The sequence below is a fragment of the Ambystoma mexicanum genome, chromosome 1p (genome assembly GCF_040938575.1).
Source record: "Ambystoma mexicanum isolate Mex_15411 chromosome 1p, UKY_AmexF1_1, whole genome shotgun sequence".
Taxonomy (NCBI): domain Eukaryota; kingdom Metazoa; phylum Chordata; class Amphibia; order Caudata; family Ambystomatidae; genus Ambystoma; species Ambystoma mexicanum.
The window spans coordinates 175,654,901-175,669,976 of NC_090921.1; the positions used below are offsets into that span (position 1 = coordinate 175,654,901).

The 15,076-nt window shown below is 46.4% G+C and overlaps 1 protein-coding gene across 4 annotated transcripts in view; it reads left to right on the forward strand.

Annotated features, from left to right (window-relative positions):
- The window catches only part of RANGRF (RAN guanine nucleotide release factor), a 123,164-nt gene that overhangs the window by 16,349 nt on the left and 91,739 nt on the right, over positions 1-15,076 (forward strand). Inside the window, exon 2 of one of the 4 annotated variants that reach the window (XM_069646206.1) lies at positions 6,672-6,830. The exons of 2 other annotated variants lie outside the window; for them this stretch is intronic. The gene's annotated coding sequence lies outside the window, so the exon portion shown is untranslated. The remainder of the gene's footprint in view (positions 1-6,671; positions 6,831-15,076) is intronic. One more of the 4 variants, XM_069646210.1, reaches the window with a different exon arrangement.

Genomic DNA, 15,076 nt, shown 5'->3' on the forward strand with positions numbered 1-15,076 from the left:
AATAACCCAACAATTTTTAAATATTCTTTATATCAGAAGCAATCGAAGATTGGAGAGGGAGAGGAAGTGGCCGAGAGCAGCCTGAAAATGAGTTGAGTGTCGTCAGCGTAGCACTGAAAATTTGAGCAGAAAATGGCAATGCAGTGGCCGAAAGTTGCCAGGTATTGGTTGGAAAGCCAGGGTGAGAGGTTAGACCCCTGGGGAACACCACAGGTAGACAGGTAGAGAGGGAGATAGATGATAGAAAGGACCCAAGTTGGACCTGGGAGGGTCGATCAGAGAGAAGAGGTCAGCCAGGCCAGGGCCTGATCAGTGATACCCAGGTTATCACGGAGACGGTTGAGCAGGATGGTATGGTTGACCGTATCCAAGGCAGAAAAGAGATAGAGTAGGATTTGGACAGAGGGAATGTTAGAGCCAAGGTTGGCGAGCAGATTTTTAAGAGAGCAGTTTCCTTGCTTCTGGCAGCTCTGAAGCCAGACTGGTGGTCATGGAGACAGCCAAAAGAATCAGAATGAAGGTTAAGCTGAGAGATGGCCAGCTTTTCCAGGAGTTTGCCCAGAAAGGGTGTAATGGAAATTGGGCGATAGTTAACAGGACAAGAAGGATCAGCTGTGGGTTTCTTGTGAAGGGGACAATAATGCACAAGGGAGTGCTTCAGAGGGGAGGGGAAGGATCCTGAGGCAAAGGAGTGGTTGCAAAAATCAGCAAGGGCTGGTGCGAGGGTGTCGTTGATGGTTTTAGAGGAACTGGGATGAACCTGTTTGACGAGGCTTTCATAGATCGGACTTGTCTAGCGACCTCATCAAGGGAGAATAGAGGAAAGGTCGAGAAGAGGGCGGGGGATGGCTGAAGGAGGGTCATCAAGCACAGACTGAAAGGGGAGGGGAGGGGAGGGGAGGAGAGCAGAGGGTGGGCAGGATGTCCTGGATTTTTGAGCTCAAGTGAGAGGCAAGGGTATTGCAAAGAGCCTGGGAGGCAACGGGTGGGTTAGAGACTGCAGCAGGGTTGGCCAGCTCCTTGCAGAAGAGTTCGGCCGAGTTGTTGGATGCCGCAGAGACACAGGCTTCAATGTGTACTCTCTTCTTGGTGCGGACAGAGAGTCGGTATTGCCTTTGGAGCAGGCAACAGACCAGTTTGTCAGAGGATGAAAGAGAAGCCCTCCATTTCCTCTCGGTTGCCCTACACTTACGTTTAAGTGTAGCTAGGTTGGAGTCATACCATGAATTGCACTATGGGCTTCAAACGGATCCTCATGACTGGGGGAAAGAGCATCAAGCGTATCAGAAATTGAAGAGTAGAGCAGAGAGACAGCAGAGGTGGAAGGGAGGTTGGGGGCAGTTGGCGGCAAAAGCCTCAACTGACACACATTTCATGGGCCGGATGTCCGAGAAGGTAGGTGGCATTGTTGGGGTAGGCTTGGCTTGGGGGGGGGGGGTGGAGAGCGGGAGAGATGAGAGGAGGGAATGAGCGCTCCAGGAGAGAGGACTGGTCAGAGCGATGGGGAGGTCAGAGGAGCTAGACATCCAGTGTGTGCCCTGCAGAGTGAGTCGGGCCAGAGGGGAGGATGGACAGGGAGAGGGATTCGCAGAGTACAGAGGAGGAACAAGGAGAGTCTAAATGGATATCGAGGAGGAGCAGAAATCTATCGGGAATCACACTTCCATTTAGTCCCATGAGATCAATGCACAGTCTCAGACTACCATTTGGCTTTCGTATAGCTACTACCAGACTTATCCATTCAGCTGTACCCGCCTCCTCTATTATCCCTTAATCCAACATGAGCTTCAGTTTCTTATTCCACATCCGCCCGTAAAGCCAGCGTAAAGTGCTCTGAACCGTACCGACACAGCCACGGGCCTTATTGTAATCAAGTGGACAAACCCTCTAAACCACAACACATGTTCTCAGCAAAAACATTAGGAAACCATTTTAGCTCTTTAGACTCCCTTACATAGACAGCCTCCACCTTGCCTGAAGCCTTTTGCATAACTACTACTTGTGAGGGATGATCAGGGCCGAGCCTCAAACCAAGATCAGCTTATGCATCCCAGGATAGTAGATTACCACCCTTCAAATTCACCCTCACCATGTCTTGGGCATTGCTCCCATGATAACTGAATTTAGCCCAAAACTCTCCCACAAAAGAATTACATTTCTCCCTCCACGTTTCCAAGTTCACTAGAGTATAATCTGCTCCACTATCAATTAATAGCTTCACTGGTACCGCATTCACCATTATTTCTGCATGTGGTTTAACTCGTTTGGGTAGAGCGTTACTACACAGATCTCCACATCACTCCCCTCATCCTGCCAAGTGTTAGGCTATCCTGGAACATTTTAACACTTCCAAGTTTATTCCAGTGCTTGCAACAGCAAGACATATGACCCTTTATGCCACAGTCTCTGCATATCACGTGATGCGCAAAACACTGTTTATTGCTGGCAAGATGATCAGGGTTTCTACATCTGTAGCATCTTTTGACAAACGGCTTGACATCTGTCTTTTGTTTTAAAGTCCACTTTTTTCCCATCTGTTTTGTTTCTCCCTTGTGTCCCTGTTGCTTGCACACTTTCACTTGGTCGACAGCATTTGCACTACCGAGAACAGTTTTGTCAGACGCCCTTTCAAGGGGAACATCAGCACCGCTGGCTCCCTTACTCCACAGAGCTTCCCTAATTTTGTAGTCGGCACACCTTATCAGCTGATCCCTAATATGTTCGTCCCTGCAGTGGCTTTAGTCACAGCCAACCCACGAAGAATGGTGACGAATACCTCAATTGATTCACCAGTTTGTTGATCTCTGAGGGCAAAGTGATATCTGGCCAACAATTTATTTTCCTTAACAATTAAATGTTTGCGAGCTTCAACAGACTTTCCTCAAACGTGGACAAACCTGCTTCTTGTACCTGCAAGTCTGGCAATTTCTTGAATACTGTTTGTCCTTCTTGGCCCAGACAATGATAAAGAAAGGAATACTTTCCATCAGATGCAAAGTTACTCCCATAGACTCCATGCAGGTAATGCATAAAACCCTCTTTCCAGCCCGCCCATTTAACTGATTGCTCACGTGGATGAACTAAAAACAAAGCTGGCCCGGGAATATTCATTTTACACAATTGCTGTTTAGCAGAAACCAGCAATGACATCCAAAGCAAATTGTGCCTGCACATGGTCTAATGCAAGTTTTCTGTACTTGATGCTTGAGCTGCGGTCTAGTGTGCTCAGGCGTCACGTTGTATGCTTTCACCCATCCTGTAGCCACAAAACTTGATTCGCCTGACTTCAAAATGGCGGGCCAGCACATTAATCCAACTGAGGCAATGAGTGCAGTTATGCGTTTAAAGTACACCTCTCCTTTGGTAGAGAGTCTTCTCTCCCATTTTAAGATGATAGCAAAAGAGTTAGGCGAGATACTTGCTGAGGCTTTAAATTAATCTTTTCTGTATGGATTTATCCTGGCTACTCCTTAAATCGCCTGCAGCTGTGTATGAAAGGCGGAACATTGAAGAAGAGAGAAGGTAGGTTGCAGAGTGCACAGAGCGGGAAGCGTGACCAGTGGCAGAAGGTATCTGATCTTTCCATTGAAAATTATTCATTGAATTGCCTTTCCATCGAAAAGCATATTCATTGAATAATTTTCGATGGTTGGGGTTGGGGATAAGGTTGGGGGTTTGGGTTAGGGTTAGATTTAGGGTTTGTTTTGGATTAAGGGTTGGGGTCAGATTTAGGGTTAGATTAAGGGTTAGGACTAAGAGGGGTGGACCCCACACCCCTCAATATACAAAAAAATATGAAAATGTTACAAGGAGCTGGCCAGTGGCGAAATTTCAGCACTGGACAACTCCATGTAATGTTTTAATGTAGAAAATAAACTCAAAATGCTATCTTTTACATTTTAAAAGTACATATCCATTTGATGGAAAAGTTTTGATGGATATGTACTTTTAATGTAAAACATAGAATTTCAATGCTTTTATTTTCGATGCATCTTTTTCGATGCATTGTCATTTCGATGCACGTTTTTCGATGCAATGACCATAAACTGTGGCAGAAGATATCCCACAAAGGACGGTGAGAAGCAAAGCCCGCCAGAAGTCAGCTGGCAGCGTGGAGCCCGCAGTAGAGGAGGGAAGAAAGCAGGTGCACCGCATTGCCATTTATGGAGTTGCGGGCATAACCTGCTGTGTTGGTCTTGTCAGCGGAAGCAGGAGGAGCCAACACAGAAACCTAGAAGGACTTTGCCATTCTAGGGAAGCTGGTCCTTCACGAGTACCCATAAATTGCCGTATGAAGATACCAGTGAGTCCGCTTCATATCGAAGGGGGCCAGGGATGTGCAGATGTATTGAAAAGCTCAAAGAAGGTACTTTTGAATACCGACCTGATAGAACTAAATGGAAAAGGCGAATATGGAGCAATTCTTCTGACATGAGAGGTCAGTTGGCGGAAACCTGGGACCAGCATTGCCTAATCCAAAAGACATTGTTAAAAGAACACTGAGAGCAAATGGTGTGCAATTTTCCTGACTTAATAGATCAGCCATTGGGTAGCAGAACCTTTTTGGAAACCGATTCAGGAGAGTAAACCAGGATATCAAGAGTCCTGATGACTTTCCTGGCAGGAGAGTGTACTGCAAAATTCAGTTTGTATTTTGTCAATCAGAAACTTTGAAAAGACTTGTCTTTTGCCATGCTTGAACCTCTGTGGTGAAAGAAATGTGTTCTGCTATCCTGCAAAGTACTAAATACTTTCCTTTGCCTTATTCAAAACAACTCTGTGGAAAAGATACTTTGCTATCTAGACTAGGAGAGGTGTTCTGTTTTGAAAAGGACATTTGTTTTGTCATGTTGGGGAGAGTGGTAGGTGAAAGAGACTCTTAAGAAACTGGTTTTGACACAGAACATTGTATATAGTCTGTGTGATACAATTCAGGGGAAGGGAGTCAACCCTTGGATGCAAGAAGGGTTTTGGTTGACGTTATATGTTTGAATTATTCTATTACGTTTAACTTTTAAATATTTACCTGCACATGTAATTTGAATATATTACTGTGCGGTCATATGAAGGGATACTAGTTGGAATAGGGAAAGTTAGGCCTTTATCCAACCCCATTTTATGTTAATAAAATGACTGAACTTGAGAAAAGTATATTTGTGTCTGCCTCTCAGTGCTGACCCCTCACACCACCCCCGTAGAAGTAGTGAAAAATCCGGGTGAAAAGCTTTTTGCATCTTTCTCTTGACGCTTGGGTGAGCTCCATCTGCAGCACTGGGTTTTTTAAATTGAAACAGCTGAAAAAAAACGTACACTATATTCCCATTCAATTTCATGCTGCGGTTGTTGCTGCCATGATAAATGGCAGTCTCGACTATTGCAACGCTATTCTCTTGGTCATCCAACTTATTTGATGAACAGTCTCCAGGTGTTACAAAATTCTACCATTTGCTTAGACGAAGGTATTCTTTATGACAGGCCAGTTTCCGCTTGACGTCCACTGCACTGGTTACGCACTATTTACCAGTTACTGCTTGCATCAAGTTTAAGTCTATGTGCATTTTACATTGAGTGCGACGAGGCAAAGGTAGTGAAGCCGTATAAGAAAGGGTAATCTCTTCCTGTCCTGGTAGAGCCTTAAGATCCGCCTCTCGCTGCTTGTTTAAACTTTCCGAACATCAGCTCGGAGCGTTGTGGTGGACAAGCTTTTCTGTGGCAGGCCCTAAGCTATGGAGTTCTCTACCATTAGATCTGCGTAAGATCCAAGACTTTCATATTTTTAAAGCAGATCTGAAGACTTAATTATTTGTTTGAATCTTCCCGCTCCTTCCTTCAGTATTAATTAAGCGGCCTAATGCTTATGGTAAAGGTCTTGCGCTATATAAATACTGATTAACTGATTGAATCCATGGAGATATCTGCAAGGGCACGGTATGTGTGTTTTCCGCCTCTGTTTCCTTACCTTTTCTGTATGTTGTACAAGTATCTGGATAAAAGTGGTTACTGGCTGTATGCTGTCAAGGAGCAGGAGTCATCTGGAATTACGCCATTACTGCGCCCCCATCACAGTGACCTCTGAAAATGTTGGTTGTTTATTGTTTAAAAAAATATATATATATATATATTTCGACCCCCCCCCCTTACAATATACGTGTGTGTGTGTATATAATATATATATATATATATATATATATATATATATATATATATATATATATATATATATATATATATATATATATATATCTCTCCGGCGGTATCGGCCGTAGGAATAGCACTTGTTTGGCGGCTTATAACTTTGCTCCCCCTGGACGAATCCTCACCAATCTTTGCAAACAAAGTATATGGGCGGCTCTGAATTATTTCGCCAAGTTGGTCAAGGTTTCGTGTGTGGGGTGGGGGGGGAGTTGCAGGGGAGGTCCCAACATTTTTTTCCCGCCATAGACTGAATGGGGAAAAACTTTACGCATGGCTACAGGTTGAACGGCTGGACGGCTTTTCCCCAAATTTGCATCAGGAGTGGGGGCTTGGTCCAGAAAGCATGTTTTTGTGTGTGTGTTCAGTGGAAATCGGACCAGTACATTTGTTACAAAACACTGAAATGTAAGTCCCAAAAAATGTGTGATATCTGGGTCCGCTCCGCTGACCCATTTCCCTATTCTCTCCGCAGACAGAAGTGTAATTGAATCCCAGTACAGCGTGGTGTCGGAGAAGTTTGGACGCGGCTGGTGGCTGGCTGGAGGGAAGCATGCTGTGTGTCAACATTTTTTTGGGAAAGACGCCATCGTGAATCGGAGGACAGTGCAGCGGCGGAAGGGTCTGGAACATTTACCGTACGCATTATGTCGGTGGCAACAAAGGAAGGAATGGCTGGGGGAGTGAGAAGTGGTTCATGTGACATACGTAGACTAGTATTTTCTGTGATGATTGGAGGCAGCTGTCGTAATGGTCCCTTAGTTTGTGCTGCAACCTGTTTGCGGCAAACTCTTTTTGTGGTGAGTGATGGCGGGCCATTTGCAGATGGGGAGTGAATTGCACATGAGATGGGTTGGGTGCGGGTGGCAGTGCGCGGTGGATGGAATGCGGTAGTTGGCCACATGGAGGCATGCATGGGTGAATGAAGGTGCAGTAGGACTGTGGAAGGATTACACTATTGGGTGCATGCCCGTAGGCTGTAGGGCATGCACTGAGGAGCGTAGGGCTGCAACATACACACCGCAGGAAGTCATGTTTCATTCTGCATCCGGTACAGGATGCTGCTTGCAAAGTGTGCTGTGTGCCGATTGGTTGCAGTAGCGTTGGTGCTGCAAACTGAATGTGGGTAGGGTGGTAGTGTATGGGGTTACTGATGGTACTCTTGTTCAGAGGAGAATTGCCTAGCATTTCGGCGCTGGACTGCCCCTGGGCAGGACAAAGGCTGATATGCGGGGAAATTTCTTCTCTGTGAAAAGGACAGTGAGCTAAAGACTTGGTAGAGTCTCTCCCAGGGGTTATTCACCCAAGAACAGGTCATTGGGCTGTGTTTGTGCTGGTAGAGAGATTCCCAGACCCCTCTTTTTTTTGCATACATTAACTTTGGGTTTCACCCTAAGTTAACAGGGCAATCCAGACGTGGACCCCTTGCTCACTGTTCTTAGAGAGGCAACAGTTTCACCTCACTGATGATGCCCAACAAGGCTGAAACACGTGTATGGGGTTACTGATGGTACTCTTGTTCAGAGGAGAATTGCCTAGCATTTCGGCGCTGGACTTCCCCTGGGCAGGACAAAGGCTGATATGCAGGGAAATTTCTTCTCTGTGAAAAGGACAGTGAGCTAAAGACTTGGTAGAGTCTCTCCCAGGGGTTATTCACCCAAGAACAGGTCATTGGGCTGTGTCTGTGCTGGTAGAGAGATTCCCAGACCCCCCTTTTTTTTGCATACATTAACTTTGGGTTTCACCCTAAGTTAACAGGGCAATCCAGACGTGGACCCCTTGCTCACTGTCCTTAGGGAGGCAACAGTTTCACCTCACTGATGATGCCCAACAAGGCTGAAACACATGTATGGGGTTACTGATGGTACTCTTGTTCAGAGGAGAATTGCCTAGCATTTCGGCGCTGGACTGCCCCTGGGCAGGACAAAGGCTGATATGCGGGGAAATTTCTTCTCTGTGAAAAGGACAGTGAGCTAAAGACTTGGTAGAGTCTCTCCCAGGGGTTATTCACCCAAGAACAGGTCATTGGGCTGTGTTTGTGCTGGTAGAGAGATTCCCAGACCCCCCTTTTTCTTAGGGTGGTAGTGATACAGTACTTTGTGAATGGGAGTGGGTACGCCTATAGTATGTGAATGAAAGTGTATGGGGTGCAGGAGAGAGTGTTTTCTTTCCACATTGTGTTACCTGTTGCAATTTGTTGCTGCATAGCTAAGTGGTGGTGCGCTGGTTGGGTAGGAGTGCTGGTGGCAGTGGTGTGTATGTCGATGGTCGTAGTTGGTGAAATGCATTGCTGTAGGTGTGTTCAAGGCCTATGCTGTGTGCAGAATTGCTGAAGTCGGCCGAATGTTGTGGTTGTAGTGGCACAATACTTTGTGAATGGCTGAGGTGATGGAGGATCTGGTATGTTTGTGCATTCTGGTAACTGCGACCTCTGTTCGTGATTGGGTGTTTTATGGTGTGGGGGAGTTGGGGTGAAGTGCTGCTGCCTACGTGTGGTACGTTTGTGCAAAATGGTAGCTGCCCACATGTGCATAATGTTAACGGTTGCCATTTGCTGCTGCGTAGCGCCATGGCGGTGTACAGTTTGGGTAGGAGTGTTGGTGGCAGTGGTGTTTATGTGGATTGTCGCAGAGGCTGACATGGAGACATGCATGGTGGCATTGCGTTGCTGTGAGTGCGTTCAAGGGGCCTAGACTATTGGATGCATGGCCGAAGGCCGTAGGTCATGCATTCAAGAGCCTAGGCCTTGAGGACACGCACGCCAGTAATGCATTTCTCAATGGGCATGAGTTGGAGGGTGGTGACACGTAAGGAATGGGTGTGGAGCCCATTTCCGCCGTTATAGGCCACAGTTGCAAATAGATTGTTGGTAGGTTGGCAGTGGCACAATACTTTGTGAATGGTAGTGGGTATGCCCATAGTATGCGATTCAAAGTGCACAGGGATGCAGGAGAGTGTCTTGTTTGTACATTATGGTAACTGTTGCAATTTGTTAATGCATACCTCCATGGAGGTGCTCCTGTGGTTGGAGTTGCTGCAGAGAAAAGTTACGCTGTGTGGGCACTGGGTGCAATGCTTGTATACCGTCAGTATGTTACAGGGTATGGTTGAAGGGCAGCTTATGTGTTTGGCTAGTGTGCTGTGTGCACAATGCTTGCAGTATGGGCGGGCAATGTTCTAAACATGTACTTGCATTGCCAGTGAAACAATCCTTTGAGTGGATCTGGATAAGGGAATAGTATGTGAAATCAAAGGGCATAGGGGTGCCGGAGACAGTATAATGTTATACATTATGATAACAGTTATACGCAATGATGTGTATGTCCATTGCAGTGTCGAGGTTGGGTAGGAGTGCTGGTGCCAGTGGTGCATATGTCCATAGTGGTAGTTGGCGATATGCTGACATGTATTGTTCAATTACGGTGGGGTGAATGTGTGCAAGGAGCAGACCCACTGGAGCAATGCAGGTTTGGCAGTGTATGCAGCACAGGGTGGCGATCTTTGGGGAATGTGTGTGGAGCGCATTGTCAAAATGCTACAGCAGGACAAATGAGTTGCAGAGCGTGAATTGTGCATTCTATGGTTGTGGTGATAGTTGGAACATGCAACAGTATTTGGTGTGCGACAGGAGATGGTGCAGTGAGAAGTTGGGTAGTGTGGCCACAGGGTGCAGTGCGTACGTAATGTGAGTATGGAAGTGGGTATGGTTGAAGGGCAGCTTATATGTGGTTGGTTACTGTGATGTGTGCACATTTATTGAAGTAGGGCCAATGTTGTGAAGGTGGTGCAGTGACACAATAGCGTGTGAATGGTGGTGCGTAGGGGTGGTGGAAGCTGTGCTATGGTTGTGGCCTCTGCTAAGTGTGACATGTTTTCGTGAATGGGTGTCTTATAGTTTGGGGGAGATGGGTAGAACTGGCGCTACATATGTAACGTTTGTGCATAATGTTAGGTGCCTACATGGTTGCGTGCTTGGATGTGTAGTGTTGTGGTGGGTGTGAAAAGGGTTGCAATGTTGTGTGCATTCCTAAAGGTGTGCTGGGGCAATGTTAGGATGTTTGTGGATGCTGCAATAGTGCCTTCTTTAGCAGAAATATCTGGTGGAGGGGTTTTGCAAACAAACGGAACGTGTACTGAGAGTCATTGACGGTAAGAAAGGAGTGGTGTATAGAAATGAGTGTGCAATGCAAAGGTTTTGTATGTGATTGGTGCATGCATGTTTTGAAATGTGACGGCACCCAATTTGGGGAGTGCTGCAAAAAGTGACTGTTGAAAGGGAAGTAGTATTGTCACATCTGTATTGGGCCGTGGCCCTCACTGTAGAGGGTAAAGCGCACATCCTCCCATTATGAGCAGGGTGGAAATGGAATTGTGGGAAAAAGACAATTCGGAGTTTAGGGCGTGGTCATAGGAAGGGTCATTACATTTCATCACAATACTGTGTCATGAGGGTGGTCGACATGGAGAGACACACTGTGCTTATTGTCAGTGACATCTTTATGTGCCACCTGCACAGATGTTGCGTGCAAACCGGTGTTGCTGGTCATTTCGGCTTGGAAGGTGTGGATGTTCTCTGGGCCTGTCAGGGTGACTGCATTTTCGGCGGGATAGTTCGCCTTTGCAGATATGTGGCGTCCGTCATGAACGTGGACTGTGTCGTGGTGCACTATGGAAGTGCACATTTGGGTTGCATGTCGTGTGGATGATTAATCAGTCTACTGATGAGGTTGCTGACCGCAGTGATGCATATTTTCCCTACTGCCAAGGTGGTCTTCTCATGCATAACACCAAGAGCAGTGTGGGTCCATGACGGTGTAATTTGTCCCCAGCCAGCGGTCGGAAGGTGTGTTATAAAAAGATTAATGTGTCGGTTTATGCAGACTGCTGGCATGTTCTCCACCCAGTATGCGATCATGAGGCTGCAAAATATGCAGTGGCTCCGTAGAAATGGCATTTATTTGAGCGCCATTGGCAATGCAGTTTTCTTTCACACTGTGCAAAAAGCATTGACCAGAATGTTGTAAAAATGTGAGGACAGGCAAATGGAAACGCATACAAAGAAAATACAAAAGAAATTTGGTCACACGTGTAAAAAAAAAAAAAAAAAACACCTTCATACATATACGCTGGAAGACTGAATCCCCTGCATAGTTCAATATTGTTTACCCATCCCCCACCTTCACTATCACAAAAAGGTAGTGGATTACGCGGTACTTTCAGGATGGCATTGTTAGGCAGAATCCTGTGCAGTGCCCTTAGGGACCACTACACACAATTAAGACTACATTTGGCAATACACGTTTTACCTTTGGCACAAGCCTGTACTACTATGTCAGAGTGGTAGCAGTGGCGGAGCAGCCAGGCTTATCTCAAGCGTATGAGCAGTAGCGGAGATTACACAAAGGGACCACAATTACTGTGACTCAAGCTATCACTATCTCAAGGTTTCAGGTAGAAAAATATAAGTACATTTATTTTTAAAACATTTGTTATAAACACAACACTTCTATCAAACACAAACCACACGTAAAATATACTACAACTAACCAATTCACTTTGTACAGTAAATCTCAAGGTAAGTACCCTGTGTTTGAATGGACCGGTGTTACGAAAAAAACACGTTACCGTGAATACGATTGCGATCACTTTTTGACAGTTTGGTCTACTAAATAAACGCGTATCTGTGACATGAGATGGTACCGGGGCAAAAACACACTTAGCACCTGAGATACCCAGAGGGAGTTGGAGGCAAAAATCACAGGCAATATTTTGGTTAGTCAGACAGAATAGAGAGACACTCGGAGACAGGAGTTCAAATGTCAAAGGGCCGGAGCCAGGGTTAAGTGACACCGGAGACCTGTTGCCGAAGATCACACAGACAGTTCACGATTCAACATAGCCAAGAGTACTTCGATATTGTCAATGTTCGAAAGCAAAAGTTATAAGAAGGAGGGAAGACCAGGGCAAGCCTTGAAGGTGAAGAAAAGGGGTTCACCCAATTTCCTCAAGCAGAACACAGTACCTTATTCCAGTGGTGCAGCTAGTGCCCTGGCAGTTGTTCCTGTTGGTTTCCCGCAGACCCACGGTTCCTGCAGCTTAGTTGTGAAGGAGGACATTTGAAGGGGGTCTGCATCACACAGGGTGCCGGCAGCAGCGACAAGGAATAAAAGGTGCGCTCCTTAAAAACAGGAGAGGCTCTTCAGATGGCTATCCGGCCCACTACAGCAGTGTGCAGCGATTTCGACCAAGGAAGAGGATCCTCTGGCTGTGGAAGATGAGCTGGTTATCCCCACCAGTCTCAAGGGAGGAAGACTCCGGGCTGGATCTTCTCTTAGTTGTCGAAGGGTAGATGGCTCAGGACTGCAGCAGGGCTTCACTGGGACGGGGTAGTTGCAACAGTCATCGTTCTCTCCGCTTCTCTTCGGTTCCTTGTAGTTCTAGTGGCGACTTTCACTTCTAGCCCAAGAGACATGCCTTTTATGCGCAAAACCCCCATTCACACAGCCTGGCTGTCATTCACCCAGCAGGGGGGTTGTCCAGCCTGGACAACCACCTCATTATATACTGAGGGCTTTGGTATGGCCTTGGTGACAAGTAGCAGACTTGGGCATGAGAAATACAAAACCAAAAAGGAGGTAGAACTGCTACTGCCCAGGTTCGTACCCAATTTTTGTCAATAAATGGAACAAAATATATAATTGGAATTGGGGAACCTGTTAAATTGGTACTAATGGATTAAATCCCTAAATTCGTGACCCATGAGATTGTACCTCCTTTTTGGTTTTGGACAACCACCTCAGCCAATCATAGCAAAGTGCGACTTGGTTTCCAAGGATACCCTGTGCAGGGGGTGACTACACCCATCCCTCACATTCAGCCCACCTAGACACCCAGGCGCCTGGTGGAGGGCTTCTGTGCGGAAGCCCGCCAAAAGACGGTGAACAAAGAAGGCAAACCTAGTTTGCCGCGCAAAGTAAAACACAAGAAGGACTTCAACAAAAAGAAATGGCGAATAAACCCAACTGGAGCCAAGAGAAAGACAATTTGGTCAAGCGGGTTTATGTTAGAGGCTAATATAAAAGCCAAGAACAATACTACGTTTATCTAATATAATAGCGGTAGAAAACAATAAACTCCAGAAGTCCAGCAAAGCTGCTGGGGGACTCACTAGATGAGGGGAATTAGCCATAAATGCAAATTCTCCCTAACACTCGCCGCCCCCCTCCCCCAGACTAAGGAACAGGAGGATTTCATCCACTCCTGGATGGACCTCATACCTCTAGTCGGTTACAAACCTCCTAGAGAGGCCATCAGCATTTTGGTGGTGACTTCTTGCTCTGCGCTCAATGGAAAAATCAAATCCTTGCAGGCAGATTGACCATCCGAGTAACTTTGGGGTTTTCCCCTTTCATTTGCATCAGCCATCTCAAGGGTTGGTGATCAGTCTGAATAATGAAGGTAGATCCATACAAGTATGTTCTAAACCTCTTCAGTGACCACACAATAGCAAAGCATTCTCTTTCTATTGTTGCCCACCTTGTCTCAGGATCCTTTAACTTCCTGCTGATGAAACAAATGGGGTGTTCCCTACCTTTCTCCTCCAGTTGACTATGGATTGCATCTACACCTAGATTAGAAGCATCAGTCTGTACAATGAAGGGTTGGTGATAGTCAGGAGCTCTTAGGACTGGAGCTTGACAAAGGGCTTTCTTTAGACCTTCAAAGGCTTGATTGCACTCCTCATTCCACCTTACCTTTTTAGGAAATTTGGGAGAGGAGATGACATTCAAGGGAGAAGCTCTGGTCCCATAGTTCTCTATGAAGTTCCTATCGTACCCAGTGAAACCTAGGAAGGCTCTGACTTGGGTTTGAGTAGTAGGGGTGGCCCAGTTTTGTACAGCCTGTGGCCTTATGTCACCTCCTACTACTTCATGTCCAAGGTAGACCACTGAACTCTGACCAAATTGACATTTGCTTGTCTTTATGGTCAGATGGGCCTGTTCAAGAGCCTGCAATACATAACCTAGGTGTTAAATATGTTCTTACCATGTAGGCCTGAACACTGCAGTGTCATCCAAGTATGCCATGCAGAAGTCCTCCATTCCATTCAGAACTTGATTGACCATCCTCTGAAATGTATCGGGTGCATTCTTTAGTCCAAAAGGCATTGCCTTGAATTGGTAGAGGCCAGCTGGGGTGGAGAATGCAGTTTTCGCCTTGGCATGGTCTGTCAGGGCTATTTACCAATAGCCTAACGTTGGGTCAAATGGGCTGAGGTACTTGACTGCGCCACGTTTGTCCACCAGATCATCTGTCCTGGGCATCAGTTGTTGTGACTGCATTTAGAGCTCTATAGTCCACGCAGAATCTCAACTCTTTGGATCCTGTCTTTGGTACAAGCACAACTGGGCTAGACCATGGGCTAGTAGAGGGCTCTATAACCCCGTGTTCAAGCATCTTGTTGACCTCATTCCTTATGTGGGATCTGACATTGTCTGACATTCTGTACCCCCTGCTTTTGACAGGCAAACAGTCACCAGTGTGTATGTCATGCTGGCCCCAAGGGGTCAAGCCTGGTGAAAGTGAGAACAGGGAGGCAAACTGATTTAACAGCAACTTGCACTCATCCTGCTGGTCAGATGTGATACTGGAAGAGAGATTAACTCCTTCCACTTGCTCATCTAAAGGTAAGCCTCTGAGGAGGTCAGGCAGAGGTTCACTCTCCTCCTCCTGAGCTGAAGCTAGAAGCAGAGCTCCTATGTCAGGTCTAGAGACATAAGCCTTTAAACGGTTGGTGTGAAAGACTCTGGGAGCCTCCTTAGGATTGCCTAAGTCCACCAGATAGTTAACCTCTCCCAAGTTTACCCACAACCTTGAAGGGTCC